Genomic DNA, 12,660 nt, shown 5'->3' on the forward strand with positions numbered 1-12,660 from the left:
GTGATCTCTGTATACCATGGCATTAATCTCTGTTTTGGATAATTTTGTAATAAGGTTTTATTGTTTTTAGGTAAATCAAGCTTTATTGTTTTATATTTAAATAGTTGGATATTATGTAACCCTGAAATCGATTTTTTTTTGGCCAATAACTATGAAATCGATTGACTAATTACTTTTTTATATAGTTATAAGATAATATCTGGTAAGTTAATTTAGTAAATAATCTCATAATATTAAATTTGAATAGAATCAAAGATATACTCTAAATCACAATTACCTAATTTACCAAATATAATATATTCTCTAAAATCAACTATATATTTTGTAAATTTTCACCCATACATGCAACTCAGTCTTTTTAAATTCTGGCGCAACATCTTTGAGATTACAGGAAGGTTTCTCAATTGGTAGTTCATCACAATAGTCATTCATTCAGCAAGAAAAGTTCATCACAATAGTCATTCAGCAAGAAAAGAGTTCATCACAATAGTCTTTGTGTTGTATAGCAACTATTGTAGTGATTTCTTATTATTAAAAAGGAAAAACGACTTGATCCGAGATAAGTCTTGGCAAGTGATTCCAACCATGGAGATAATGGTTGACGGACCATTAGTAATATTTCTTGATTTATGTCGATACTTATTATATACGATTTTTTAATGGGTGGTAAATTGCAGGTGAGTCTTTGTAGCTTATATTCACCCAAAAAAAAAGGTCTTTGTAGCATATATATGGCAACAAAACATTGATTTTCCTTAAACACAATATATATATATATATATATTACAATTTGGGCTAGCTCTTGTTTCATAAACTGACACCTTAACATCGAAGCCATCCCTCTCTCCCACCTTGTGCGGCATGTCACCATCATTCACATGATCCTTACTTTACTTCCTCATCCAATATCCAGAGATCAACCCTGTTCGGTATCTGCCTGAAATTCAACTTCGTGATAATTGCCACGAGTTTCATGGCCTCATTGATCCTTCCTGGGCTACCACAGGAACAACAGTGATAGAATGGAGGATTCGATGTAAAGGGCCTGCCGCGATCGAAAAATGTAGGCGATTCCCGAGAGAATTGCAATCCCCAATGAGAAGTAGGTGTTGGACATGCCAGCATCCTCATGCTTACTGGGCCCAATGGGCTTGGTGGCTAGTACAAAGGAAAAGAGCCCGACCCACCCAGTGTTGAACCCGGTGAGAGCAAGTCCAACGGCACAAAACATGGCAGCACCTGCACCGGCACCGCCGCTGGACTTGCTCCAGCATGGCAGCAATACCCTTGGTACTCCTAGGGGAATGCCGAGCCAATGGGGGTAGGCCGCGTGACCTGTTGGGGCCCATGCAGCCTGCCCCTTTTAATTTCTTTTAATTTTTTTTTAAAAACTAGTTAAAGAGCTGTCCAATTATATATTTTTTTTAAAAAAGAAGAAAATAAATAAATAAATAATTTTTATTTTGCACATGCAACGTCTCTTTCCCATGATCAATGGCTAAATTAGTCGTTGGTTATTAAAAAAAATACTTTTTTCTCCTGTAAATACACATATCATCCCAAATTTTTCTTTTCCATTCATCCAAATTCATCTTTCTACCTCCTCTCTCCCGAGAAAAGAATGGACCCCAATGAAAATCCAAATCGAAACTTCCCGAATCCAAATTATCAATTCTCTTATTATCAATCTAATTTTCAATTTTCCTCTCAAGCTTCACAATTTATGGAGGGGTCGACTTCAGGATTGGCAAGTGTTGGGGGGTTATCTGATCAATCTCCTCATTTGACGCCAACATCAGAATTCAATCAATTTCGCCGGCAATGCAATTATGCTATCGACCTCGACGATAGCCTGCAAGAAGTTCAACAACCTAGCCACCATAATTGGATATGGTCATGGCAAGAGGATGACATGATGTTCAACACATGGTTGAATACGTCGCAAGATCACATTAAGGGTACCCACCAAAAGGTCGGTGCGTACTAGGATTGAGTGTACAACTATTGCAAGCAAAATGACAATGCCTCGTGGACTGGACAAACAATGGCAATGAAGAAACGATGGGACTTCTTCAGCTCGTACTTTTCATGGGATTCTACCGAGAAGTAAATAGTCAGCATTAGAGCGGGTGGAATGGAGATATCATAATGGATTTTGCTTGTACGCTCTAGTCAGCAAAGCATATGAAGGACTTCACTTTTGAGAGGCACTGGAATATCCTCAAACACTACAAATAATGGAAAGCTCCTGACTCCTAAAGTAGAAGTTCAAAGCGAGCTAAGACAAGCGCTTCCCGGGCATACTCGACTTCGTCAAACCCCAAAACAACAACGGTTGAGGAAGTTGTTGCGGAGTCTCTATTGCGTCGTCCCCAAGGCAACAAAGCAGTGAAGAGGAAGAATAAGGGAAAATCGAAGGCAGTCATTGGAATTGCTTTCGAGGAAGAATGAAAGCATTAAAATACGAACAATCAAGTCAGAAAAATTTCCTAAATGAATTGATGGCCCTCAAGGACAAGGACGTCTAATTTTTTTCTTGGAAAATTAACTGTTATAATTCGTCTACCCAAAAAAAAAACAAAGAAAAAACATGTACAACATAGAAAAATACAAATGATTTATCTATATTACAATTGCAATCAACATAATCAAATGTCAAATAACCTAAGCACTGCTCACTTCATGTAGTAAGAATATATCTAGGGAAAAGTACAAAAACCCCATTGTAGTTTGGAATCGGGATAAATTGCACCTTGTATTTTTATTAGAGACAATTAGCTCCCTGTAGTGTACTCCGTTAGACATAAGGGTTACAACGTTAATTTTTTTTTCATTTTCAGTCCTCAATCTTTAGCCTTTTAATCACTTTGGTTCTAAATCTTTTTTCTTTTATCATTCTTACCCTCAACTTTCTATTTTATTTCATTTTAGTCCTCCAAAGAAAACCAAAAAGGAAAGAGGGGTCGGCGCCGCCAATCGGCGATCCCGACCCCTCCACCGAGGTCGCTGGCATCCTCCGTGGGTACCGACGACCTCGGTGGAGGGGTTGAGGTCTTCAATTTGCAGCCCCGACCCCTCCTTCCTTTTCAATTTTCTTTGTAGGACTAAAATAAAACAAAATCGAAAGTTGAGGGTAAGAATTATAAAAGAAAATAGATTTAGAACCAAAATGATTAAAAGGCTAAAGATTGAGGATTGAAAATGAAAAAAAAAATAATGATGTAACCCTCTATGTCTAACGGGGTACACTGCAGGGGGCTAATTGTCCCTAATAAAAACACATAGTGTAATTTGTCCTGACTTCAAATTACAATGGGGGTTTTTATACTTTTCCCATATATCTATATATGACAATTGCGACAATTGTATTTGATCAAAGAAATTGCGACTATCAATATCTATATATGACAATTGATGCACACTCCCCAAAATATTCTACCATCAATATCTATATATGTCAGCTCAGACATTCTTTCAAAATGTTCTACTATCAGTATCTATATATGATGATCAAGACAATCCTTCAAAATGTTGTGTCCGTCGCTCCTTGAGCACATATGAGTCAATTACCTACATGGGAAGCTCCTTTGAAGAAGTCACAAGCACTCTACTGCTTAGGACTTTAGGTAATTTTTTGGAAACACACCATTTGATAAACTGACCACCTAGACTACCAAAATGGGCTAAAATTTTCTTCAAACTCTTATTATGAAAGTCCTCGCCGCAAAAATTGCACACCCACTTCTTGCCCTTTTTAAAGATTTCAATATCCGTAATAAAGGGAAAAAAAAAGTATGCCCTTGCATCCTTCTTAAGTAGAGAGACATCCCGAAGATTTAGGTTCATTTCACCTTGACTATTGACATTTTCCTCGAAACGACCAAATTCATCAACAACTTTGTCTTTGAAAGTGTATTAACCGGACTTAAAGATGTCGAACTTCATCTTTCCTCATGCTCATTACTCTCATCGACAATTCTAATAACATCACCTTCAACTTCCACATAGAAGAATGACATCAAAAAATGAGGTCGAAGAAATATACGGCTTGTTTGGTTTCAAAGTAGGATTTTAAAATTCTACTTTAACTTAATTCTACCAACAATAAAACAAAATAATTTATACAAAGTCAAAGGGTGGGCCTCATTTATACCACTATTTTTTCACAACAAAACAAAATAACTCATACAAAGTCAAAGGGTGAGCCCCATTTATACCACTCTTTTTCAAAATCAAAATCTGATTTTAAAATCCTACTTTGAAATCAAACGCAGCATTAGATTTCGTCACTAAATCGAAAGTTTTGCTATGTAATAACTCTTAAATCGCTCAACGAAAATAATATGACCTTTATAGTCCAACCATAAAGAAATTTAAGGTTGAAAGAACATATAAGAGAATCACCGTTGAAACCCAACTTCGAATTGGGTCAATGGTGATTCTACAATATATATATTTTTTGTCATAAATTTATATATGGTTAGAGCTATAAGTCATTACAGAACTCAATTTTGTTGAGTGACTTAAAAGTTACTTCCTAATAAAGTTTTGATTTTGGGAGAAACTGAATTTTGAACTTGTTTTTTCATATGATTTGTTATTGTCTTGAAGTTCTAATTGATTCTAAAAAATAATACTCAACACGATGTTTCTAAATACACTAAGGACACCCAATCGGAGGTCTAATGCAAGACAGAGATATTTCCAAGTTGGTCCTTTGAATATGAAGAAGACAAATCTCAGATTTCGATTAAAGGGGATAACATGCTTATTTTTCACTTAAGTTGGGGGCACCATGCTAAATTTTAAAGGATGAGGGCAATCATAATAAAAACAAGCCATAGTTTGGGAGCAAATTACATTTATGTCTATAAAATTTAGCCAAATAAAAACTTTAATATGATCTGTAACATCTCTACACCCCTTCCCCCTCGAAAACTCATGACCTCTTAAATCAATCATGGTGTTATACTTTGGCATGTGAGAGTTTAGATATGAAAAGTATCTCAAAATGAATTGTCCTTATGTTGTACTCGAGGTACCAGCTTTGATTTGTTCAACCGTAATTCTTCTTAAAATCAATGACTTTCATACGTAATTTAGAAATTATTATTTAAAATCGTCTCAGTACATCTCCAAATCAATTTTTGAACCAAAATCGAGTTGAACCAAATTTCAACAATCTAGATCAACTTAAATTTTTTATTTCAAAATTCATTCTCGAACCGATTTTTGAATTTTTACCTAAGAATTGACATGAAATACTAGCTCTAACATTTTTCTTCTTTTAAGTTTTAGTTGTCAAACATGGTTTTAAATTTTTTAGATTTATCACACTGATGATGTGGTGGCAATTCATGTTAGTAAGTATTTATTGAAGGAAAGATAATGGAGATAGATAATGAAACTATCTGATTTTACATAAAATTTTGAAAGTGTGTGATAGATTAAAGAAAAATGCGAAAACCACAAGATTTTTGGCAACTTACCAAAAAATTTATTAAATTAAGAAATTCAATTCTTTAAATTGGCAAATTCAATTCTTTATTAATTCTAATTTTTTATCTTTTTAAATAAAAAAATTAAGAAATAGTACAATTTTCATCCTCTATGTTTGGTTAAATATATAATTTCGTCATTTTCTATGTTTATTTCTTTCTTTTTTGTTTAACTTCAGCTGTCACTTATGATTATCGTTTTATCATGTCCATCATCAATCGAACTGTCTAAATATTGTTGATGTGACAGATAATCTTGTGCCACACATACATTCTACATATATGACAATTCTAAAATCCATTTGTTTTTCTATAGAAAATTACATCTTCCAGCATAATTTCACCACACAAACACATAGACAAAAATTCTTTCATGCACATCACATTGTTTATAATTTCTTCAAAAAATGAATCGAAAGTTGATGTGGCAGCTCTTTTGGAGGGTTTTTGCACATAATGCAATTTATGGAACCATAAACAAATTTAGAGGTTTAAAAAATCGAAGAAAATTGAAAATAATATTAAATTAGAAAAAATTGGGATCGGAAGAGGCTCAAGGTAAGGGTGCCAGCAAGGCCAACGCAACCTGATAATCAACCCGACCGACCCCTTCCTTGAAAACCCAAACCTCGAAAACCCATCATCAAATTAAGGCATGTTAGACCCTCTTAATAGTTCTCGAGTAAACAACTAATCCGACCCAACATATTCGTAGGGGACCCAAAAAAACTCAAAATAATATTTAAAAAAATAAAAGGTTGAGTCTTGAATATTCAATATGTTGCTTTTGTGACGTTATTGCTTTGTTTGAGTATAATTTATTTGTGATCGAAATATGTTGAACTTTGTGGATGAAATGCTGAACTTTGTGGTTTGTGATATGTATGTTTATTTTGTGAAGATTCAATTTCATGATCAAGATGTGTTGAATTTTGTGGATGAAAAATATTAAATTTTGTCCATCTCTCGCATCTCTTTTCCTCGAACTACTCCGCCTGTCAACATTGTCTCTCACGGTGACCATCTCACAATGACGCATGCTTTTGCTTGGTAATTAAGAGGTTCGAGGTTTGATACTTAGTACAACTATTCGTTCTCCTTTATTAGTTACTAAGATTTATATTTCATTGGACTAAATCCACGAGTCTCCTTTATAACAAAAACAAAAGTATCTCATTAATATGTGATTTCAAGAGTAAACAAGACACAATCCAATTCCAAAATCTAAAAAGGGGTAACATAAAAGGTATTACCATGAAAAAGGGTACTAGGACTTGTTTAGTGCTTACCCCTATTCAAGATAAAAACATCAATATCTCTCTCAAGGTTGTCAGAATCGCAATCCTATCTAGGATCGGTCGGGGGTCGGGGGATCGTGGATCGTAGAATCGGATTGTGAATCATTATATTCTATCTGTATTAAGAAAAACATATATATATATATATATGCATGTAAGAATATATTATGTATTTACATAATTAAGGAAATAATCTCTTATTTATGTGACCCTCATGTCACAAAATATTCGGTTATTTGAGTGAGATATTCCATATCTTGTGGATTATAGTTAATATCCTTTTGATGGGAGGATATATAAGGAAATAATATTCTGAGGGGTCCCTAGCTCCGCCTAATTAAAAGGGCCTGTGTCTCCATCTAGACGTCCCAGACGGATAGGTTAGGAGTTCGAAGAAACTCTCAGTCTTATTTGCAGGTCTATCGTGAGACACGTGGAAAATCATTGACGTCATCAAGGCAATGGCTGGAAGTCAGTTTATTCCGTTGCGTAATTTATTGTTATTAGATTAAATATTAATCTTACAGTTGGTATCAGAGCCAACCTTCATGCCATGCTTTGATGCTATAGTCGTGCTTGATGATTTTATAGTATCATGCAATAAGGGTTTATGATTTACCAGTCGATTAAGGTTTATTAGATCTGATTCTTGCAATTAGGGTTTCAATTATAGCAATTGTTGCTTGTTTTCTGTGAATAATCTGAATTCGACCTTAATCAAGCTGGATTAGGGTTAATTAAAGCAAATTAGGGTCGGATTAGGGGTTTAAGGGCCTCAGGTGGCCGCGGTCAGCCTTAGGGCGGCCAAAAGTGACGGCCAAAGGGTCACACCAGTCCCGGAATCGATAGAGGCCGTGGTTCCAACTGTGGCTCGATGCGGGCTGAGGGAATCGAACCAAGATCAAAACCATTCCTGACCCACAACTTCGTTTAGTGGCCTGCCATCAACGCCACAGTCGAGGCGATGTAGTTGCGGCCAAGCGAGGGTCGCGGGTCACGCCTTATAGGTCTTGGGCCTTTGGTAGCAGCCGTCGGTGAGTCGGATCGAGCCGCGAGCCGTGTCTGTGGTGGTCAATCCAGTCGAAGTCCTAGCCGATTCTCAATCCCAAGCCATCCCGGTCCTCCTTGATCCCGTCCCTCTTTTCAGTCACTGTCGCTCTCCCGAGCCTAAGCCTAGCCGATGAAAGTTGCGGCCAGCAGTGCGCGTGCGTCGTCGTTGTCAAGGTGGCTGTGATCAGCGGGCATGGTGGCTCTCAGGTTCCATGGGAGTTGGTGGTGCTAGGGTTTTTCGGGGCTGGGGAGAAGTCAGGTGGGGAAGATGAACCCGAACCCGACCCGTTTCAGTTTTCGGTCTCGCCCGATCCAATCTTGGCCCACACCAGTTTTAGTTCTTCTAGGCTGGGCTTGGGCTCAAGCCCATTAGGTCAAACTCAGCCCAGTTGACCCAGTTTGATGGGTTCAATAACTAGTTTGACTGGCAGATCCTGGTTTGACCGGTTCGGGTAACTCTGACCGGTTCTGACTGGATCAGCCATTTTCTAGTCCGGTTCTGATGCTATGTAGTGTGGTTTTAAGTAGATGTGAACGGTTCCGGGTACCCTGTTTTTTTCACGATACCCGGACCCTACCTTGTAAGGGACCGGTTCCAAAATTTTGGAACTGGACCCTACCCTATTGAATCCTGGAACCGAAACCTACCCGGAACCTGTATTATACCACAGGTTCCGAGTATCCTGTTAGAACTTATAAATTTTTTTTGTTCCGGTTTGAAATCTACTCGATTCATTACAAGTCCCAAAAGTGAATTGACTTACCTTTTGAAGTTTCTCCTCTGTCATTTCCTTCTTTATCCGTTCAAGCTCTTCCAGCAGAGCCATTGTATCATCCTCATCCTCATCATCATTGCTGCTAACATAAAAATATACATGTATGAGAAGGCATATCCTACAAGCCATTCTCGAGCTTCTTGCACATTTTATCTATACTTCTCAGTTCCCAGCTGATCAATGCCTAGTTACTTACAAAATTTCTAAATTGGCCTTCATAACCGGCAGAACATGGATCTCACTCTACTAAAGCAAGACTATGCAACACGCATGCAGAAGCCAAGCATGATGAATAAGAAAAAATGAGTGAAATTCCAAGATAAGGAAAGCACAATGAATAGATTAGATTGGCTTCAGCCTTAGATCAACTTCAAGACTGCAAAATCAACTCTTGTCTTCAACAGATAAATAGTAAGTCATAAAATACTAGTTCAGGCATTTTATCAAACAACTTTGGATCCAATATAAATTATATGCATAGCACAAGACTGAGAAATATAAAACTAACCAATATGTCGCAAATCCACTCCGCAAGCTCCTCAAACCTGGACTAAGTATGTTTGACAGAGATGACCGTATAATTTAAGTTAGCATAATCTCAAAAAATACCCATCAATCAGAGTCTCAAATTTCTTAGTTTAAGCATTAACTCCATGAAGAAATCACCACCAATCAACATTATCGAGCTTCTACAATAAATACAATCAACAGAGCACTGAAATGCATCACCACAAATAAAATGCACTGCTCTGCAATGCATCTTCCCAACCCTAGAATCGAACCAAATCGCAAATCAGTACAGTTGAGCTGCCCCCCAGTTAGATGCGAAGAAATTCAAAAGGACAAGCAAGTAGCGACAAGAAGAAAGTATAGTAGTCGTAGTAACGGCGTAACTAAAGCGTCGATAAACCCTTAAGGACGCACGTACCTGCTGTCGCCGAGAGCGATGACCTTGGAAAGGCTCGTCGAATTAATTTTCCGAATACTGAAGAGTCTTCTCTTGTCCCATGTGAAGATGAACAAGCCTTCCCTTCATCTTCCTCGAGATTGTTGATCCCCTGCGCTTCCCTAAGCCTCCTTAGGTCATCAGTGTGTTCGAGCCCCCAATTTGAATTCAACCTTTTACCTTCTTGGAAGGAAATTTGATGATCAATAGGGTGGAAAAGACATAAGTAATCCCATAGAGGAGTTTGCGGTGGGATGTGGGGATGATCAAACAACGATGAATCGTGTGTATCCGTCGAACAAGGCGTAGTGTTCGGAGGAGCGCTCGAAACGATCACGGTGCCTCTGTTAAGATTCACAGACAATAACTTTACTCTTTGGTATTCTTTTTTTTTATATAAAATAAATATCCGGTTCTGGATACCGGTTTCGGTTCCGGTTCTGGGTACCTTGTGGGCAGGAACCAAAACCGGAATCGATTTTCACCGGTTCCTAATTTTAATACTCGGACCCTATCCTATTTTCAATATGAGCTACCCGGACCCTACCCTAACGGGTAGGTTCCGACCGGTTCCGGATATACCCGATACCCATGCACACCCCTAGTTTTAAGGATATAGGAGTAGCCAAAGCACCCTATATAAAGCAAATCACGTATATTTAAACTACAATATGGTTATTAGCATCAAATTGTAATCGAGTCGTGAGATTAATCGCTTTGCCCCGAAAGGTAGTTATTAGTCTTGGGACTTAGATTAGTCTGAAAAGGTAAATTTTGGTATTATGGTGGGATTGTTCTATGCCCAAATGATTAAGGAATAGTTTCATCGTAATTATCAAATTCGCTTGTCTCACTAGTAAATTCATGCATTTTTGCGGCCTATCCCCAAAGGGAGGAGGAATTTACTATATATGGTTATTTCTTATTTTACATAGCACTTAATTGATGTCCTTGATCTTTACAACACTTCCTCAATTTGTTCTTGAAAATATTGTTTATGTTCCTATACTTGATGGACAAAATTTTTTCTGACTGGGAGGAGTCGGTTCTTTTCACTCTGGGGTACACTTGGACTGTGCGCTCCGTGAGGAGGAGCCACCTGCTCCCACGGATACAGATGTGCCTGAGGTCAAGGAGAAGTATGAGTGGTGGGAGAAATGCAACCGCTTAAGCCTCATGCTCATGTCTCGTGTAAGTAAAAGCATATGGGGAGCTGTTGGTGATGTGACTAGAGCTACAGATTTTCTGAAGGCAATTAAGGAACAATTTGCCAAATCAGATAAGGCCTTGGCAAGTACCCTGATGAAGAGATTGACTAGCAAGACCTTCGACGGTTCAAAGGGTGTGCGTGCACACATTACGGAAATGAGAGACTTGGCAGCTCAACTCAAGACGCTGAAGATTGATATCTCTGAGCCATTCTTGGTTCATTTCATTCTCAACTCCTTACCAGCCGAGTATGGACCTTTCAAGATCTCCTACAACACACATAAAGAGGAGTGGTCCATTACAGAACTCTTGACCATGTGTGTTCAAGAGGAGGAGAGGATGAAGCATGACAAGCTTGAAGTTGCCTATCTTGCTACCCGTCCAAAGAGTAAGGGCAAGAAAGATCATGGGAAGAGGCAGTATAAGGTGCCACCCAAGACGGATGGAAGTAAGGTGAAGTGCTTCTTCTGCAGGAAGGATGGGCATGTAAAAAAATATTACCCCAAATATAAGAAATGACTTGAAAAGAGAGGTATCTCAATTTCTTTAGTATGTCATGAATCATTTTTTGTTGAAGCTCCTAAGAATACATGGTGGATTGACTCCGGTTCTTCAATCCATATTGTGAACACCATGCAGGGCTTTCTCAACCTAATGAATCCGACGGAAAGTGAGAGATTCGTCTACTCAGGAAATAAGAGACGCTCTCAAGTCATTGGAGTTGGAACATTTAGGATAATTTTGTCTTCGGGATATGTTTTAGATTTGAATAATGTCTTTTACATTCCAGACTTTTCTAGAAACTTGATTTCTATTTCTAAACTGGTTGTATTTTACTACAAATTTTTATTTGAGAATAAATTGACAATTTTTAGAAATAATTCTGAAATTGGTACTGGTACCATAATTGATAATCTCTTTAAAGTTGATTTACATTCCGACTTTGAGCAGAATTATTTATGTTTGCATGCAACTGCTGGTATTAAGAGAAATCATGTGGATGAAAATTCCTCTCTACTGTGGCATAAGAGGTTGGGACATGTCTCTTTAGAGAGGATTAAGAGATTGGTAAAAGAAGGAGTCCTAAAGACTCTAGATGACACTGATTTTAAGACCTGTGTGGACTGCATAAAGGGAAAGCAGACTAACAAGACATCTAAGGGTTCTCGAAGGAGTTCTGAGCTTCACGAAATCATACATACTGATATTTGTGGTCCATTTCCTACTCCTTGTTTTAATGGTCAGAGATATTTTATCTCCTTCATTGATAACCATTCCAGATATATGTATCTCTATCTTCTAAATGAAAAGGCGGAAGCTCTTGATGCTTTCAAATCATTTAAGGCAGAAGTAGAGAAACAGAAAGACAAGAAAAATCAAGATCGTTAGATCTGATAGAGGTGGGGAGCACTACGGACGGTACACATAATGGACAAATGAGTGGTCCATTTGCGAAATTCCTCGAAAGTGAATGTATAGTTTCTCAATACACAATGCCTGACACACCACAACAAAATGGTGTTGCTGAAAGGAGAAATAGAACGCTTATGGATATGGTAAGAAGCATGATTGTCCATTCTGAGTTGCCACTGTCATTATGGAGTAAAGCTTTAAAGACCGTTGTGTATATATTAAATAGGGTTCTTACCAAGGCAGTGCCTAAAACACCGTTTGAGATCTGGTGCGGTTGGAAACCTAGTCTGAATCATTTACACGTATGAGCTTGTCCTGCTGAAGTAAGGGTGTATAATCCTTACATAAAGAAATTGGACACAAGGACTATTAGCGATTTTTTCTTTGACTACTCTATAAATTCCAAGGGTTTCAGGTTCTATTGTCCTTCACACAGTCCCTGAATTTTTGAATCGAATAATGCAAGGTTT

This window comes from Punica granatum, chromosome 6, assembly GCF_007655135.1.
Source record: "Punica granatum isolate Tunisia-2019 chromosome 6, ASM765513v2, whole genome shotgun sequence".
Taxonomy (NCBI): domain Eukaryota; kingdom Viridiplantae; phylum Streptophyta; class Magnoliopsida; order Myrtales; family Lythraceae; genus Punica; species Punica granatum.